Genomic DNA, 19262 nt, shown 5'->3' with positions numbered 1-19262 from the left:
TCCGGTAACCCCCGGTACTTCGAAACTCATTTGAAACGGCCCGAACCATTCCGGTGTCCAAATGTAACCTTCCAATATATGAATCTTTATGTCTCGACCATTTCGAGACTCCTCGTCATGTCCGTGATCTCATCCGGGACTCCGAACAAACTTTGGTACATCAAATCACATAACTCATAATACAAATCGTCATCGAACGTTAAGCGTGCGGACCCTACGGGTTCGAGAACTATGTAGACATGACCAAGACACATCTCCAGTCAATAACCAATAGCGGAACCTGGATGCTCATATTGGTTCTCACATATTCTACAAAGATCTCTATTGGTCAAACCGCATAACAACATACGTTATTCCCTTTGTTATTGGTATGTTACTTGCCCGAGATTCGATCGTCGGTATCATCATACCTAGTTCAATCTCGTCACTGGCAAGTCTCTTTACTCGTTCCGTAATGCATCATCCCGTAACTAATTCATTAGTCACATTGCTTGCAAGGCTCATAGTGATGTGCATTACCGAGAGGGCCCAGAGATACCGGAGTGACAAATCCTAATCTTGATCTATGCCAACTCAACAAACACCATCGGAGACACACGTAGAGCATCTTTGTAATCACCCAGTTATGTTGTGACGTTTGATAGCACACAATGCTTTCCTCCATTATTCGGGAGTTGCATAATCTCATAGTCCGAGGAACATGTATAAGTCATGAAGAAAGCAATAGCAGAAAAATTATGCTAAGCTAACGGATGGGTCTTGTCCATCAGATCATTCTCTAATGATGTGATCCTGTTCATCAAATGACAACACATGTCTATGGCTAGGCAACTTAGCCATTTTTGATTAACGAGCTAGTCAAATAGAGGCATACCAGGGACACTATGTTTGTCTATGTATCCACACATGTACTAAGTTTCTGGTTAATACAATTCTAGCATGAATAATAAACATTTATCATGATATATGGAAATATAAATAACAACTTTATTATTGCCTCTAGGGCATATTTCCTTCAGTCTCCCACTTGCACTAGAGTCAGTAATCTAGATTACATAGTAATGATTCTGACACCCATGGAGTCTTGGTGTTGATCATGTATTGCTCGTGAGAGAGGCTTAGTCAACGGGTCTCCAACATTCAGATCCATATGTATATTGCAAATCTCTATGTCTCCCTCCTTGACTTGATCGCGGATGGAATTGAAGCGTCTCTTGATGTGCTTGGTTCTTTTGTGAAATCTGGATTCCTTTGCCAAGGCAATTGCACTAGTATTGTCACAAATGATTTTCATTGGACCCGATGCACTAGGTATGACACCTAGATCAGATATGAACTCCTTCATCCAGACTCCTTCCTTCACTGCTTCCGAAGCAGCTATGTACTCCGCTTCACACGTAGATCCTGCCACAATGCTCTATTTGGAACTGCACCAACTTACAGATCCACCATTCAATATAAATACATATCCGGTTTGTGACTTAGAGTCATCTGGATCAGTGTCAAAGCTTGCATCGACATAACTGTTTATGACGAGCTCTTTGTCACCTCCATAAACAAGAAACACATCCTTAGTCCTTTTCACGTATTTCAGGATGTTCTTGACCGATGTTCAGTGATACACTCCTGGATTACTTTGGTACCTCCCTGTTGAACTAATAGCAAGGCACACATCAGGTCTGGTACACAGCATTGCATACATGATAGAACCTATGGCTGAGGCATAGGGAATGACTTTCATTTTCTCTCTATCTTCTGCAGTGGTCGGGCATTGAGTCTGGCTCAACTTCACACCTTGTAACACATGCAAGAACCCTTTCTTTGCTTGATCCATTTCGAACTTCTTCAAAACTTTATCAAGGTATGTGCTTTGTGAAAGTCCAATTAAGTGTCTTGATATATCTCTATAGATCTTGATGCCCAATATATAAGCAGCTTCACCGAGGTCTTTCATTGAAAAAATCTTATTCAAGTATCCTTTTATGCTATTCAGAAATTCAATATCATTTCCGATCAACAATATGTCATCCACATATAATATCAGAAATGCTACAGAGCTCCCACTCACTTTCTTGTAAATACAGGCTTCTCCAAAAGTCTGTATAAAACCATATGCTTTGATCACACTTTGTTAGCACCTTTTGGATCGACCAAACCTTCCGGTTGCATCATATACAACTCTTCTTTAAGATATCCGTTAAGGAATGTAGTTTTGACAACCATTTGCCAAAATTCATAATCATAAAATGCGGCAATTGCTAACATGATTCAGACGGACTGGTCTCATCATAGTCAACTCCTTGAATCGTCGAAAACCTTTCGCAACAAGTCGAGCTTTGTAGACAGTAACATTAGCGTCAGTGTTAGTCTTCTTCTTGAAGGTCCATTTATTCTCTATGGCTTGCCGATCATCGGGCAAGTCAACCAAAGTCCACACTTTGTTCTCATACATGGATCCCATCTCAGATTTCATGGCCTCAAGCCATTTTGCGGAATCTGGGCTCATCATCACTTCCTCATAGTTCGTAGGTTCGTCATGGTCAAGTAACATGACCTCCCGAACAGAATTACCGTACCATTCTGGTGCAGATCTTACTCTGGTTGACCTACGAGGTTCGGTAGTAACTTAATCAGAAGTTTCATGATCATCATCATCAGCTTACTCACTAATTGGTGTAGGAATCACTGGAACTGATTTCTGTGATGAACTACTTTCCAATAAGGGAGCATGTCGTGGTTTTGTCATAGCAGATATCCTCGTGAAAGGACTTAGTCATGGAGTCATCGCTACGGGTTAGCTTAAAGGGGTTTAAAGCGGACAAAGGACGCAAGAGTTTATACTGGTTCAGCCCCTTACGATGAAGGTAAAGGCCTACTCTAGTTGTGATGGAATTGCTAGGGCTTTGATGACCAGGGAGCGAATCGGCTTTGTCTGGCTCTCGAGTTGTTGTCTGTTGTCCCTAAACCATTGCCGGGTCGCCCCTTTATATACATAGGTCGACACCCGTCGGTTTACAGAGTCCCGAGGCCGGATCATAAACGTGTCCGGCTCGGTCTCTACTCCTATATTACAATACAAGTTATATATCAATGTCGGTTTATGTCTACAGGCCTTAACCCGCCTTTGGGCCTTGGGCCTTCATGAAGCGCCACCATCTTTGTCTTCATGGGTCTTCAAATAAAGAAATCATCATGGGGATAACCCGGCCTCTCCTGGCCGGTTTATGCCCAGTAGTAATATCCCCAACATTAGGCCCCAGATTGATATGAACTTGTTCATGTCAATCTGCAACACTTAGAAAAATTCCTCCCTTTGCACCTTCGCATAGATCTTGTAAACCGACGTGACGTCATCCTCCAGATTTGTAGTAAACCGCCATGATGTCACCTGTTCATTAAAGCCGAAGATACCCTTTATTAATGAGCATCCAACAATCAAGGCGACAACCTTGTTATATATATATATATCCATTTTTGGGCTCCTCGATTCCCGCGCCTGTCGCTTATCTCTTTGCCCTTATAAATAGGGATGATGATCCCTTTCCTTTTCCTCCCATTGCCTCTTCGTCTCTTCCTCCTCCTCGCGACGCCTCTGCACCCGAGCGCCGCTGCCGTCGTCGAGCTTCGCCTCTGCCTCACCGTCGGCCGCTGCATCAACCTGATCGCACCAGAGAAACGCGGCGCACCTCTGCTGCTTCAACAACTGCGGTAAGTCTTTCCCTCTTTCATCTGTAGATCCACTTAGGGTTCATACGGGTTCATGATGTTCTTCTCTTGTTCTTCGTCAGTCCATAGACAACATACCTCAACCTTGACGCGTTCCGTGCGGTAGCTATAGTAGTCCTTATCTCGGCTATCAAACCAAGCCTTATACGCATAAAAACCTGATCTGGACTTTTGTGAACTGCTCCAGGACCAACTTTTTAGGTCTAAATCTTTTTCTTTTCCTGACTTGTGGTAGATCCAAAATGCCAATGTGATCTTGTGAAACCTGTTTTTCCTCACTTAGTCATTTTTTGCCTCAGATCTGTACCTTCCTTATCTGCGTAAGCGGTTTATCCTTGTATAAAATAATCTGTCATATGCCATTAGTCCCCTTGTAAACCGCTCGTCGCTTTACCATTTATAACTGCACCAGCCTCCGGTTTAACAATTTTACATGCTTGAATTCCTTTTTCTTAACCTGTTGCGTTTATGCCTTGTCAATCATGGATCGTAAACCGGCAGTAATCATTTCCAACTCTTCACTTGCAATGGCTAAACAATTCTATGCTTGTAACTGGGTCCCTTCCCGGGTTACTGAGGAGCAACTGGATGGATGTGTCAAAATTGGCACTTTACCGAAGCGGAGTGAAATCCATTGGCGAGTTCCCGGTCCAAAAAACCCTCCTACCCCCAGAGATGGCGTAGTAATAGTGTTTGCTGATCACATGAGTCGTGGTTTTAAACCGCCTGGATCCAAGTTTTTTCGTGATGTACTTGCCAGCTTTCAGATCCACCCTCAAGATATTGGACCCAACTATGTGTCCAATATTTACAACTTTCAAGTGTTTTGTGAAGCCTATTTACAAGAAGAACCGACTGTCGAGCTGTTCCGGGATTTCTTCCATTTAAACCGTCGTACTAAATTCGTAGACGGGCCCAATACTGAACTTGGCGGCGTCTCCATTCAGAAAAGGAAAGATGTTAGCTTCCCTCACGCCAAACTTCACATCCACCCTAAGGATTGGAACCAGACTTGGTTCTATTGTAAGGATACTTCCCCTGAAGATGAGAACCCTCTATCGGGTTACCGTGCTCATCGGCTTACCAACACACATCCACTTCCGCAATGATTGACTGCCAAGGAACGGGCCTCGTATGAACCACAACTCACCAAGCTCAGAGCTTTCATGGCCAATGGTTTGACATGTGTGGACTTTGTTCGTTGCTGGATATCCTGGAGTATCTTGCCGTTAAGTCGCCGCTCCGAATTAATGTGCGAGCATACTGGTGACTCAAAAGACTCTCAACGTCATATTGACATTCAGCTAACAGATGATGAAGTTACTGAGTCTGTCAAGAAAATGCTGAATGAACCGGAAGCTGTCTGTAGTAAGACCGGGTTAAGCCCCTTTTACACATTGAACAAACCGCCAGCTGTAAGAGTTGTCTTGCTTCCGCTTTATATCTGATATTCTTAACTGTGCAACTTTTAATACCCTCTGCCCATCTTTTAAACAGGGTGATGACTCGTTCTGGAAAAAGAAACCACAGGAGAAAACGTTTAAGGCCCCTCGACCTAAGACGAAGGTTGTCAAGAGACTTGCCAAGAGGAAGGCAACTGAACCCATCAGTTTTGATCTTGATGACGACCCTGATGAACCGGACGTAGAGGTAGAACTTGATTCTCTTGGTTCATTTTTCATACACCTCATTGACAATGATATTTATCAGGATGACGCTGAGGGCAGCCAAGCTGACGACGCAGAGGTAATTATCCTTTCCTCCGGTTCAGACCCTCTGCCAACACAAAAAATCCGTCAAGCAGTCCGGAAAGTAAGATTTTCTCACCCCCTAGCTCACTTGGATCCAAACTTTCTTTTGAAGAAGCAGCAACACGAAGCTCGCCGCACAACCCGACATAGCGGCCAAGTAGTCACTTCAGCCGGTCTACCAAATACGCCGGTTCGGAAGCGCCGATCTGAGGTCTCAAATATTTCCAATACTTCTTACCCCAAGGCGGGTTATTTTCGACAGCGTCTTAATCCATCCGATTCAAATTATCAGGGAACACCACCTTCATCATCCGGCGAGTCAACTGCCACACAGCTTCCGCCCCTCAAGACTGTCCCTGGGTAAACGCCTTAAGCTTTCTCTTTTTGTCGCTTTGTACTTATGTGTTATACTGATATATATATATATATATATATATATATATATATATATATATATATATATATATATATATATATATATATATATATATATATATATCTTTCTCTTTCAGAGCCAAGGCCAGACCCAGCAAGAAGGGTCGTGTAGATAAACCGTCTGACGATCATGTAATTGTTGAACCAGAGACAATTCTAGAACCGGAGGGAGCAAATGCTGACGCCGCGCTTGATGACCTGTCACCCCCAGATCATGTCTTTACTGAACAAGTAGAAGTTGATACAATAGTTCAGGCTGATAAACCGGCAAGTCCAGTTAGAGCTGCTGATATTCCGCCAACCCCAGTGAAGGCTGCTGGTTACAAGGAAGATGATGTTATCATTACTGGCGTTGGCCACACCCCCCCTAGCCATCCTGTGGCATTATCAAAACATAGCGCTAAGGAGGAACGTTCTGCTATGGAAAAAGGCAAATGGAGCACCGATTTATCAAGCTATGCCCACCTCATGCCCAGGAACTCCATTCTGGTTTTTTAAACCGCCTATACACAAACCGTGACTACGAAGCCGGTTTAGTGAACCTGATGAAGGAGCGTTATGAGGTAATTACCTAACCTTTTCTCTCTTAAGTTCAATTGTAAATACCAACTCTAGTAGCCCCCAAGGGCCGATTTATGATGTCAATCAAAAACCAGGACTTTGTAATATCTTAACTCTGCATACTTATCCTCCAAGGGTCGGTTGATCCTTTAAAAATGAATCGGTATTTTAGCATTGTAATCTTGTAACTTTAGCCTGTGTAGTCCCCAAGGGCCGGTTTATCTTTCCAAGGTGAACCGGGACTTTAACCATTGTTACTTTGAGCAGATGTACATTAGCCCCCAAGTGCCAAGAATAATGCTTGCATTACACTTGGGACTTGAAAAAATTTCTATAACGAAGCGAATAGGCATTAGCCCCCAAGTGCAAAGTGCATAACTTGTTATGTGCTTGGTACTTCAAATATATACGGCCCACTGATGATATGTCTTTCCCTTATAGGCTGAGCTGAGCAAAAAGGATGCCCAAACCGCTGATCTTCAAGAGAACATTAAATCTCAGCAAGCGAAGGCTTCTAAAGCCAAGGAGGAACTGACCAATGTCTTAGCAGCCATGGAAAAGATGAAGAAGACCTTTAAGAAGGAATGGGCAGATTGGGACACAGAGAAAGCCACTTTAGCAAAGAGGGCCGAAGACGCAGAAGCAGCCCTTAAACCGGTGGTCGAAGAACTGACCGGTTTAAAGCGGCAAATAAACGCTATGACCTCTGCTATATTTGGTAAGTATCCTCATCTGATGTTTTTCAAGTCATTTTATCTCATCAGTTACCGGTTTACTGATGCTTGCAATGTCACAGGGACCCGCATTACCCATCTGGGCTCTGACATGCGGATGAAGCTAAAGGCTGCCTATACTTTGATAGAGCAGTTATATTCCGGAGCCCAACGGGCTATTTGCACCGCTGCTCATAACATGCCTCCTCCAACGTTAATAAAAGAAACTATAGAGAAGCTGTCAATGTTGCCTGTCCGGTTGGATGAACTTAAAAAATCAGATGCAAGGTCAGGCGCGCTGACTGCGCTAATCCGGGCCAAGGCATGGATTCCTGGTCTTGAACCGTCAGATATTGGCAAAGGCTATCCCGGCGTGAAGGAAGACGGTTCAGAATTTAACAATGATGATCTCCGAAGGCTGACAAGGGAAATGCGACCCATAGCGAGCAAATTGGCGGAAGGAACTGATCTGTCTCATTATCAGTCGGTTTACGATGCTGATCAGAAAAGATATCCTGCGCCAACACATGATGTAGAAGATCTTGTTCCGCCAATTCGTAAGCACACTTATGCCCCTGATATTGATCCTTCCAACCTTATAAGTGAAGAAGCCGTGTTCCAAGCCTTAACTGGAATCGATTGGGCAGCCATTGATTCCCAGCCACTTGGTAGGGAGGAGGAGGATGCACCGACTCAAGATGACCCTCAATCTTCAAGTTGTCCTGGCGATGAATCCTGAACCAGAGGCCGGTTTAGCCTATCGCATCCTGCCATTCTTACTGAAACAATTATTCTGTGTGGGCATTAAAGCGCCTTGTAATGGGCTAGTTCAAACACTTGTCCATTATGCCATCGAGCATACTTATTTTGCTTGATACTGATAACTCGCCATGCTTTTGGGATCTATTATATGCATAATCCACAGTGGTTGTATTTTAACTTGTTCCTGCATACAAGAGATTGAAAGCGTCCTGGCGGTTTACCGCTGGACGGATCATGATGCCCAAATATATAGCCTAGATGTAGAGCCAAGACTGTATTTAAAAACAAGCCAGATATAAAGTAGATGATACCTGTGACCTCGTTGGTTGACCAACGGTTGTTATAATAAGGGTGATAACACCAATCTGGAGTATTGATGACTCCTTCCATGTTTGTCGGTTGACGATGAAACCGTACCGGTTATGATAAACACCGGTTTTATCCATACAATACTGGTGACTTGTAGTCAAAACCAGACCGGATTATAGCTGATCATGTACTGACAACTTAGCGTTGTAAGCCACGTCGGGTTTTAATAAACGCTGGTTTATCAGAAAATACTTATGAATCTTATCAAAAGAGAAAAAACTTTGCAAAAAACACAAGAAAAATATGCAAGGCTTTTCATGGGCTGCCAGGCCCTAAATCGAGGCTTTTCATGGGCTGCCAGGCCACTGAGTTAAACCATTTTTCAAAGCCTTTTAAGATGGACCTCAATCTTTAACCAATCATCGTTTTAACTTTGACAAGTTCAGGGTCTATGAGATTGACTTGTCAAACGTTCAACGGGTCCTACCAGGTTTACCTAGACGGAGTGGCTTACTTAAAGAGGCAGGATAACCCGGGGTTTTAGGTGAACACACCTGGCTTCCAAGCCTAGCTTGATAGCCTATTGCAAGGGTGCAAACTCTTTGTTCTTTGAGAAGCAAAGAGCCCCCAAGCAACATTTGAGCTGTGCTCGGTGGGTGCCTATGTTTGAGTTGTGCTGGTGCAACACTCTCTTTGGCCCCACATAATTCCCTGTTGGCCTTAAGCCTATCAAGAGGTGTAGCTATGGTGCAAATACAACCAAGCCCCCTAGTGATCTCCCTTTGGCCTTAAGCCGATCAAGAGGTGTAGCTAAGGTTCAGATACGACCAAGCCCCCTTGTTGAAGATATAACCACTGAGGGTGAACCGCCCAGGAGGGGCTGGTTCACCTTCAGTTATACTGAGGCCCAAGGAAACCCAGAAGATGGCGCTTTACGTATGAAGCTTAGAGGCCCAGAGCCCACAGGCGGTTTAGGGCCCATGATAGTAAACCGCCATGATTGTATAAACTTGCATTATAAGATAAGAAAGAAGAGACCGAGGTGGACACTTGTATGAGCCAACCTCGGGACTCCGTAGACCGGCCGGGATCCTCCTGAATATATAAAGGGGTGACCCGGCGGCGGTTCAGGGACAGAAGAACAATAACTCGAAGCCAGACAAAGCGGATTCGCTCCCTGGTCTTCGAAACCCCAGCAATACCAATCACAACTAGACGTAGGCCTTTACCTTCATCGAAGGGGCCGAACTAGTATAAACTCTCGTGTCCCTTTGTCTGGTTTAACCCCTTCAAGCTAACCCGTAGTGATGGCTCCACGACTAAGTCCTTCCATGAGGACATCTGCCGTGACAATCCCACGACAGTTGGCGCCCACCATGGGGCTATCGCATGATGGTTTCGAGTTCTTGAAGGGCAATTTCGATGGACTGAAGGGATACGCTGTGGGCCGGATGACGAAGAGTTGCCGCGGCAAGCTCTACATCGACAACGCAGGATGGGGTCCCGAGGCTGATTCAATTGAATACGGGTACCGGGTCCCCTTTGGTGGGATTCACGTCTTCATCGGCAAGATCGGCGAACCGGCCCCCGAGCCAGACACCTGCATCGACATCATCGAGACGGCTCGTCATGCAAGTTCTTCACCGGTTCAGCCTGAGGCCAGGCATGTTTTCGTGGGTGTCGTCCATGGTTCGGGTTACGAGGAGGAACCGATCTCCGATGGAGAAAACATAGTCCGCAGTGATGACGAGTCTTCCGGAGAAACCGAATCGCTCTACCAGTTGTACAATGGCCGGATTGAGGGAGGATCCAAGGGCAATAGTATTCCGGATTCCCCCGGTCTGCCAAACTGGGCCGTTGTCTTCATGGCCGGCACACAACCGGTGCCTCATTCATCTACCGCCGCAGCAGTACTCTTTGGTTCAACAACGGCCACGCCAACATGTGCAGGAAGCTCGGCGCCGCCTCCGGCCCAGGTCTTGTCTAATTTGTTCGACGCTCTAGCAGCACTGATGTCCGCGGAGGTAGACGCAGTAGCCAGGGATCAGCACAATGCGGAGATTCTAAAGGTAAAAGATCAGATAGCCCAGGCTAAAGCGGACCTGGCAGCAGAGAACGCCAGGATGGCCACAGCCCACAGAGCGGGCCGAGTTGGAAGCACAGGCTTACTGGATTAGACTAGATCAGAATGCTTCAGAAGAGGTCATGAGAAGAAGGTACCGATCACGTCTCCCGTCGGCTTATGAGCCACAAAATCTTTTCAACACGCCAGGTGCAGGAGCTGGTAATCAACCTGCGCCAAACCGGGCGGGGGCACCGGAAGCAGGAGCGCCGGTTCAACCACGCGCAACAAACCTGCCTCGCCAGAACAATGTTGTATCATCAACGCCGCCTGGGCATTATTCCAACCCGTTGGATAATATTGTGGCCGCCGCTTCATGCCTGGCAGCTCTCCCAACCAACGGAGAATCACCAGTAGCAGTGGAAGCGCGTCGGGCCAGGGATCTCCTTCAGACAGCACTGAATCAACAGCAAGCGTATTCAGACAGCCGTGAGAGGATTCATTCCACTCCCTGTCCAAGCCGGAGTTATAGCAGACACGTGGAGGACGAACCGGCCGTATCCAGTAGCGCACGCCACCGAAATTCACCACGGGGAAACAACCCGGCCGGGGGAGGTGCTAATGCGCAAGATGTTGTGGACCACAGCCGCGCATGACGGGGGGCCGAGTTGACAGCTCGACACGAAACACGGCATCATACTCCGGTTCACCCCACTGCCTCCGTGGAGCCAGGGGTAATGTTCAGTTCCCTAGGGGTACCAGGTTTAACTCCCGCATTGTGTAATGTGCGATTGCCTAAGGATTTCAAGGGACCTCGTAAGGTACCAAATTACACCGCCGATTTGCAGCCAGAGGCGTGGGTGGAGAGCTATGAGATGGCAATGGAGATGTTAGATGTGGATGAGGCGGTTTGTGCTAAATATTTCACCATGATGCTGGAAGGAACAGCTCGTACTTGGTTGAAGAGCTTGCCAACCAACTCTATCGACTCATGGGCCGAATTAAAGCGCCGGTTTATCCTGAACTTCAAGGATACGTGCAAGCATCCGATGTCAATTGTAGATCTGGCCGCTTGTGTCCAAGAGGAAGGGGAGTCCACGACCCATTGGGTTAAATGAGTCTCGACGATTTTGCATTCGTCAGATCGTATTAATGCAGATACCGCAGTATTAACGTTGGAGGGCAATTGCCGTTTCAAGCTGTTAAAACAGAAGTTGGGAAGGCTCAAACGTCATTGCAACGACATGTCAACACTCATGGCCGCTTTAGTTAAGTATGCCGATTCAGATAATACCAAGGATCCGGATTCAGAGGAGGACAAACCGGAGAAGGGAAAGAAGAACAGCGGTGCAAAAGGGCAGCCCCACAACCAAGGGGGCCATGGGAATAACAGTAAGCGTAAAGCGTATAATTCAGATTTGGTGGCTAACACAAATATGCAACGTCGCAAAGGTAAACCGCCCCAGCGCGGCATGAATCTGGAGCGTTTGTTAAACCAGCCCTGCCCGAAGCATGGAACCAAGGAGGCCCCTGCCACACATCTTTGAAAAGATTGTCACATAATGAGGGAGTTCAAAAATTCTGATTTATACCGGTATGATCATGATCCACCGGGCGGTTCAGGCCCAGGTTTCCATGGGGGCGGCGGTTCAAGCTCTGGATTTCAGAACAACCAGGGCCATTAGAACAACCATGGTAATAACCAGCAGAATAACCAAGGGAATCAGCAACAGTCAGGTTACCAGAGTCACCCCAAGCAGTTGAACAGCGAACAGTATCATGTGTTCACTACCAACTTGTGCAAGCGGGATCAGAAACTTCACAAGAGGGCAGTCAATACTATTGAACCGGCTGTACCGCATTATCTACGATGGTCGGAGCAGCCTATTGTGTGGAGCAGAGAGGATCACCCACCCCGGGTTGACAATCTGGGTCAACTAGCTTTGGTGGTAGCCCCTCAGGTAGGGGGCTATAAGTTTACCAAGGTTCTGATGGATGGAGGGAGCAGTATCAACATCCTATACTATGAGACTTTCTGTCGCATGGGTTTGACGGATAAGAATTTTAAACCGTCAAACACTATCTTTCATGGTGTGGTACCAGGTAAATCGGCCTACCCTGTGGGAAAGATTGCTTTGGAAGTTGTGTTTCGGGATGAGTTTGATTCCAGGTCTGAGACTTTGACCTTTGAAGTGGTGAAAATCCAGAGTCCATATCACGCGCTATTTGGACGGCCGGCTTACGCGAAATTCATGGCGAGGCCCTGTTATGTCTATCTACAGCTCAAGATGCCAGGTTATAAGGGGACGATCACAGTACATGGGAGCCGAAGGATTGCCTTGGATTGCGAGGAAGGTGAAGCAGCTTATGCAGAATCGGTTTGTGCCATGGAGGAGCTGAAATTCTATAAAGACAATGTTGATCCGGCGGATATGACCCCTCTGAAGAAACCTACGATTGAACATGACCCGGCCCTGACGTTCAAACTGGCTAATGAGACTAAGCTTATTGACTTTGTCCCTGGTGATTCATCCAAGCAGTTTAGTGTCAGTGCAAATCTGGATCCGAAATAGGAAAGCGCGCTCATCGAGTTCATCCGTGAGAACTGGGACATCTTTGCATGGAAACCTTCTGACATGCCAGGTGTACCGAGGGAACTCGCTGAGCACACGCTAAATATTGATCCTAAGTTTAAACCGGTCAAGCAGTACCTTCGCCGCTTTAACGAAGAAAGACGCAAGGCCATCGGCGAAGAGGTAGCCCGGCTGCTGGCAGCTGGATTTATCGTCGAAGTGTTTCATCCCGAATGGTTGGCTAATCCGGTGCTTGTTCTTAAGAAAAATGGCACTTGGCGTATGTGTGTGGACTACACTGATTTGAACAAAGCTTGCCCGGCAGATCCTTTCGCTCTCCCATGTATCGATCAGGCGCTTGTGGACTTCATCAATGATTGGACCGAGTTACAGGCACCAGAAGACAAACCGGATAATACATACTGGACCATTCACTTTGATGGATCCAGGCAGTTGGAAGGCTCGGGGGCTGGAGTTGTCCTCACTTCCCCTCGAGGAGATAAGATTTGTTATGTTCTCCGCTTAATGTTTCCTTGTACTAACAATGCAGCGAAGTACGAGGCCTTGCTCCATGGTCTTCGTGTAGCTAAGGAAATGAACTTAAGCCGGGTTCGATGCTTTGGAGATTCTGATCTGGTGGCTCAGCAAGTTTCTGGTACTTGGGATTCTAAAGACCCGCTCATGGCGGCTTATAGGCGCGAGGTGGATATTGTAGCAGGTCACTTTAAGGGTTATCAGGTGGAGCACATCGACCGGCGCAAGAATGAAGCAGCAGATGCTCTAAGCCGGCTGGGATCTCAGCGTAAACCGGTACCACCTAATACCTTTCTAGATATCTTGCATAACCCGTCTGTAAAGTTGCCTACAGAAGAGGACTTAGCTATTCCTGATCCAGAGGCCTAGTTGGTAGCCGTTCTACATGCCGCTCCGGATTGGACGGTTACATATTTGGCGTATCTGAACCGGGGCGAATTACCAGAAGACGAACTTTTCACCAGGCAGATAGTCCGGCGGTCCAAGTCTATGGTTGTTCACAATGGCGAGTTGCACCGTTCTAGCGTTTCAGGCGTATTCCAACGTTGTGTTTCTCCTGAAGAAGGACAAGAGATTCTACGGGAAATCCATGAAGGGGATTGCGGTCACCATGCCAGCTCAAAGTCCTTGGTTGCTAAGGCTTTCCGACACGGGTTCTACTGGTTGACAGCTCATTCTGATGCGGAAGACTTGGTAAAGCGGTGTGATGCTTGTCAGAAATTTTCACGTCATGCTCATGTTCCTGCTCAGGAGTTACGCATGATTCCCATCACTTGGTCGTTTGCTACTTGGGGGCTTGATATGGTTGGACCCTTTAAGCATTCTAAGGACAAGAAGACCCACCTATTGGTGGCGGTTGACAAGTTCACCAAATGGGTTGAAGCGGAGCCCATCAGTAAATGTGATGCAGCCACGGCGGTTCAATTTCTCAAAAAGATTATTTTCCGTTTCGGCTTTCCACATAGCATCATCACAGATAATGGTACGAACCTTTCTAAAGGTGAGATGGAGGAGTTTTGCCAACGAGAGCACATCCGGCTTGATGTAGCGTCCATGGCTCATCCCCAGTCCAATGGTCAAGCTGAGAGGGCGAATCAAGAAATCCTGAAGGGTATCAAGCCTCGACTCATGGTCCCTTTGAAGCGGACGCCGGGTTGTTGGGTGGAGAAATTACCATCAGTGTTATGGAGCATAAATACAACCCCAAACCGATCTACGGGATATACACCCTTTTTCCTGGTCTATGGGGCTGAGGCTGTCCTCCCAAGTGATATTCGTCACGACTCGCCCCGGGTCGCGAATTATGTTGAAGTGGACAACAAGCAAGCACGCCAAGAGGCGCTAGACCTGTTAGATGAGAAGCGAGACATGGCTTTGGCTCGGTCGGTGATTTATCAACAAGACCTACGGCGTTATCACAGCCGCCGGGTTAAGACAAGAACCCTTCAAGAAGGTGATTTGGTACTTCGGCTCATTCAAGACCAGACTGATATGCACAAGTTATCCCCACCTTGGGAAGGGCCTTTTGTGGTCAGCAAAAATCTGCACAACGGATCATACTACCTCATTGACGTTCGAGAAGACTCACGTAGCTCTGAGGAGGAGACCCAGCGGCCATGGAACATAGCTCTCCTATGGCCTTATTACACTTAAAGTCACAGGCTTTTCGTATGTACATATTTCAACAATGTATATATTATGATCAATATAATAAACCGGCATCCTTGCTATCAAGCAGGGCCTCCGCCGTTTTCTTCCTTCAAATATCTGTTAACTTGGGGGCTTCCTGTTCAAACATAGGTGTATTCACCAAAGAGAACATAACATTACTACCCTCTTGATGCGGCTATCATGCCACAACAAAGCTTGGGAGCTTCACACCCAAGGGGCCAAAGAGAGTCTTGTTGCTACGCACAACTCAAACATAGGCACCCATTAAGCACAGCTCACAAAGTTACTTGGGGGCTCTTTGCGTCAAATACCAAAGAGTTTGAAAGGACCCTTGTAGCTGGGTATCGACCCACGGCTTGGAAGCCTGGTGTATTCACCTAAAACCCCAGGTTAACCTGCCTTCATCAAGTAAGCCACTCCTATCCAGGTAATCCTGGCACGACCCTTCGAACGTTTGACAGTTACACTCATTGAGACCCTGAACTTGTCAAAGTTAAAACGATGATTGGTTAGTTGGAGGGCCATCTTAAAAGGCTTTGCCAAAATGGTTTAACTCAGTGGCCTGGCAGCCCATGAAAAGCCTCGATTTGGGCCTGGCAGCCCTCGAAAAGCCTCGACTACAATTTTTTGTTTGCTTTTTTCTGCCAAGTTTTTATTTTTTTCATGAGGTCTACATTAAACCGAAGTTTTTTAAAACCCGGCACGGCTTACGGATCTTCTGTTCAAGTATACAATTAAAGGTAATCCGGCATCCTTCAAAACCGGTCTGGCTTTGACGCTTTGTCTCCAGCAATCGGCCGGTGTTCATCACAACCCGGTTCTATATCATATATATATACCAACATGGTACGGTGGAGTTTGGGTTTTCACCCTTCTTCAAATCACAATTGGTAAACCGACAACAATGTTTCATATCACAGGTATGATTTATTATTTGCTGCAACCATAGTTGCTTACCAAGTGGGATATTTTGACCCGTCCCGTGGTAAACCGCCTGGACAGATTTTCTGTATGCAGACACAGGGATTGCATAATATTGTAAAAATACATAAGCCAGTAGTGAAATTCTCATGACAAATCAATGCAAAGTGTATCCCGCTGCACGAGGGCAACGGATCAAAGTATTTCCACTAGCTTATTACAAGGCACTTGAAGGCCCAAAATATGGTGTTTCCAGCAGAACAAGGTTTCTGAAGCATCACTCTAATTGCCAGATCAAGTCTCATTACCATGTTGCTGCGAAGTTGATGGGTCATCTGGCGTCGGTTCAGCTTCCTCTTCCCCACCTAGCGGTTGGAAGCTTGCGGTGGTCCAGTCAATCCGGGTTAAGGCCTGAAAGATAGCTTCTTCACTGATAAGTTCTGACGGATCAATGTTAGGGGCATAAGTGTGCTTACGGATTCCTGGAATAAGATTTTGCGCCTCCGGAATGACAGGGTTAACCCGTTTGTTGTTGGCATCATAATAAGACCGGTGAACCGTCAAGTTAGCATCCTCTGCCAGCTGACTCGCCAGAGGACGCATCTCCCTTGTCACTCTTTTAAGGGCTACATCATCAAAATCTACCCCGTTTTCTTGTGTGCTTGGAAAGCCTTTGGCAAGGTCAACCAGATCCAAGTCAGCTATCCATGCTTTGGCTCGGGTAAGTGCCAACAAAGTGTCGGCCCTGGCAGCAGATCGCTTCACCTCTTCTAGCTGTGCTGGTACCATGGATAGCCTTGTCAGAATACCTTGATCAGTGTTGGGGCCAGATTGTCATAGGAGGCTGCACAGATAACCCGTTGAGCACCGGTGTAAAGTTGTTCCAGAAGAGTATACGCTGCTTTCAGCTTCATCCGTACATCTGAGCCCAGATGAGTAATGCGGCTCCCTGCAACGGTTTAAGAATTTCATATTTCAACCGGCACCTTACAAGATGGGTATTCCAAATACTTTGCTAGGAGTACTTACCAAATACTACGGCGGTCATGGCGTTCACTTGACGCTTTAACCCAGAAAGCTCTTCTGCCACCGGTTTAAGTGCAGATTCGGCGTCTTCAGCCTATTTCAGCAATGTCCCCTTTTCAGTGTCCCAGTTGGCACGTTCCGTCTTGAATTCTTCTTTCAGTCGTTCTATGGAAGTTAAAGCGGCTCGAAGTTCATCTTTAGCTTTGGAAGATTCTTCTTGCTGAGATTTGATAATTTCTTGAAGATCAGCAATCTGCGTCCGTTGATGGTTTATGTCAGCCTGCCAAAATCAAGAGGAGCATTTAAATATTTTATCAAAAGTCCCAAGCATACAACTAGTTCTACACTTGGCACTTGGGGGCTAATGCGGATTAATTCTTTCTTACTGCTTATTCAAAGTCCCAGGATTCATACAAGTTTCAATCCTGGCACTTGGGGGCTAATGCGGATTAATTCGTTCTTACTACTTATTCAAAGTCCCAGGGATTCGTACAAGTTTCAATCCTGGCACTTGGGGGCTAATGTGTGTTTGTTCAAAAAACTTAAAAGTCAACAATGTGCAGTTTGGAAAATCAAAGTCCCGGTTTGTTTTTACAAATTAAACCGACCCTTGGGGGCTACAGGATACAAGGCAGTGAAAATACAAAGATAAGGAGGAAAATGTTTACCTCATAACGTTCCTTCATTAGATTTACCAAGTCAGCCTCATTATCTCGACTTGTATAAAGCCGGTTCAAGAAACCGGAATGAAGATCCTAGGCAGAAAGATTAGCATATTTTGACATATCAGTTTCCATCTTCCTCTTGCCCATTGAAATAAACTCATCCTTGGCGGTATGTTTTGCCAAGACAACTGGATCACCCGGGGCGGTATAAGCAGTGCCAGTAACAATAACGTCATCGTCTTTGGCTGGGCTTGGCGGATTAGCACTTGACTTCAGCGGATCAGCAGCCGGACTTGCAGGCATAACATGTGGACTTGAGGTATCCTCATGTATGGCCGAATCAGCTTCTGGCGGATTTGCATTGATAGTTGGCTCTGGCAGGGCAAAATCATCCACGAGATTATCAAGATTTTTATCAAGACCCTCAGGAGTTTTCTCCGGTTCAACTTCACCGGTAGGGGCACTGGTCTTGGCCTTCTTACTCAAACGAGCTTGAGCACTAATATTAAAACAAAGATTAGCATGGTCAACTAAGTTATGAAAGAGAAGGGAAGGCTACACACTTACCCAGGGACGGCTTTCAGTGGAGGCAACTGAGTGGTTGATGAACCGCCAGACGAATTAGAAGATGCTTGATAATTTGAATGAGATGAATTGAGAGGGCATCGGAAGAAACCTTTCAAAAGATAACATTTTTCAGGAGAACAAGCAACCTCTGGACGACGTTTCCGGTTTGGGGTGTGAGGTAAACCGGAAGAAGTGACCTGTTAACCACTGTGCCGGGTTGAGCGACGCCCTTCGGTTTGTTGTGTCTTCAAATAAAGTTTTTGATCCAAATGAGCAACAGGGTGAGAGCATTTCACTTTCCGAACTGCACGGCGAAATCGTTGAACCGGCACAAGTTTTGAGTCAGAAGAAAGACAAATTACCTCAATATGATCTGCATGGCTGGCCTCCGCATCATCCTGGGAGTAATCATTATCAGTAAAATATATGGATAGAAGTCAAGGGAGTCAAACTTTACCTCTTCAGCCGAGTCATCAACATCTTTTGGTGGCTCTGAAGACTCAGTGGTTTTCTTTTTGGCAGCTTTCTTGATGACCTTGGTCTTACCACGAGGAGCCTTAGCTACTTTGTCTTGAGTTTTCTTTTTCCAAAAAGAGCTACTGGCCTATGGGATTGCACAAAAGTATTATTATAGAAGTGTCAAAGCGGAGAAGAATAAGGAAAAGTACAAGGTTAAAATATTTACCCCTGGCTGTTTGTTGGAGGCGTAAAAAGGACGAAGACCAATTTGAGTACATACGGCGAGCGGTTCGTCGAGTATTTTCTTTACACTTTCACTGACTTCATCGTCCGTCAGTTCTATTGAGTTAAACCGTTGAGGATCATTGGTGTTGCCGGTGTATTCAAACATCAATCCGGGCCGGCGGCTTAAAGGGAGAATGCACCATGAAATCCAGCAACGAACGAGATCAACACCAGTTAAACCATTGGCAAGGAGAGCCCGGAGTTTGGCGAGTTGAGATGCATAAGCTTGTTGGTCTTTAGCA

Source organism: Triticum dicoccoides, chromosome 7A, assembly GCF_002162155.2.
Source record: "Triticum dicoccoides isolate Atlit2015 ecotype Zavitan chromosome 7A, WEW_v2.0, whole genome shotgun sequence".
NCBI classification, from domain to species: domain Eukaryota; kingdom Viridiplantae; phylum Streptophyta; class Magnoliopsida; order Poales; family Poaceae; genus Triticum; species Triticum dicoccoides.
The sequence above is the reverse complement of the archived record's forward strand: the minus strand, read 5'-3'. Positions refer to the sequence as shown.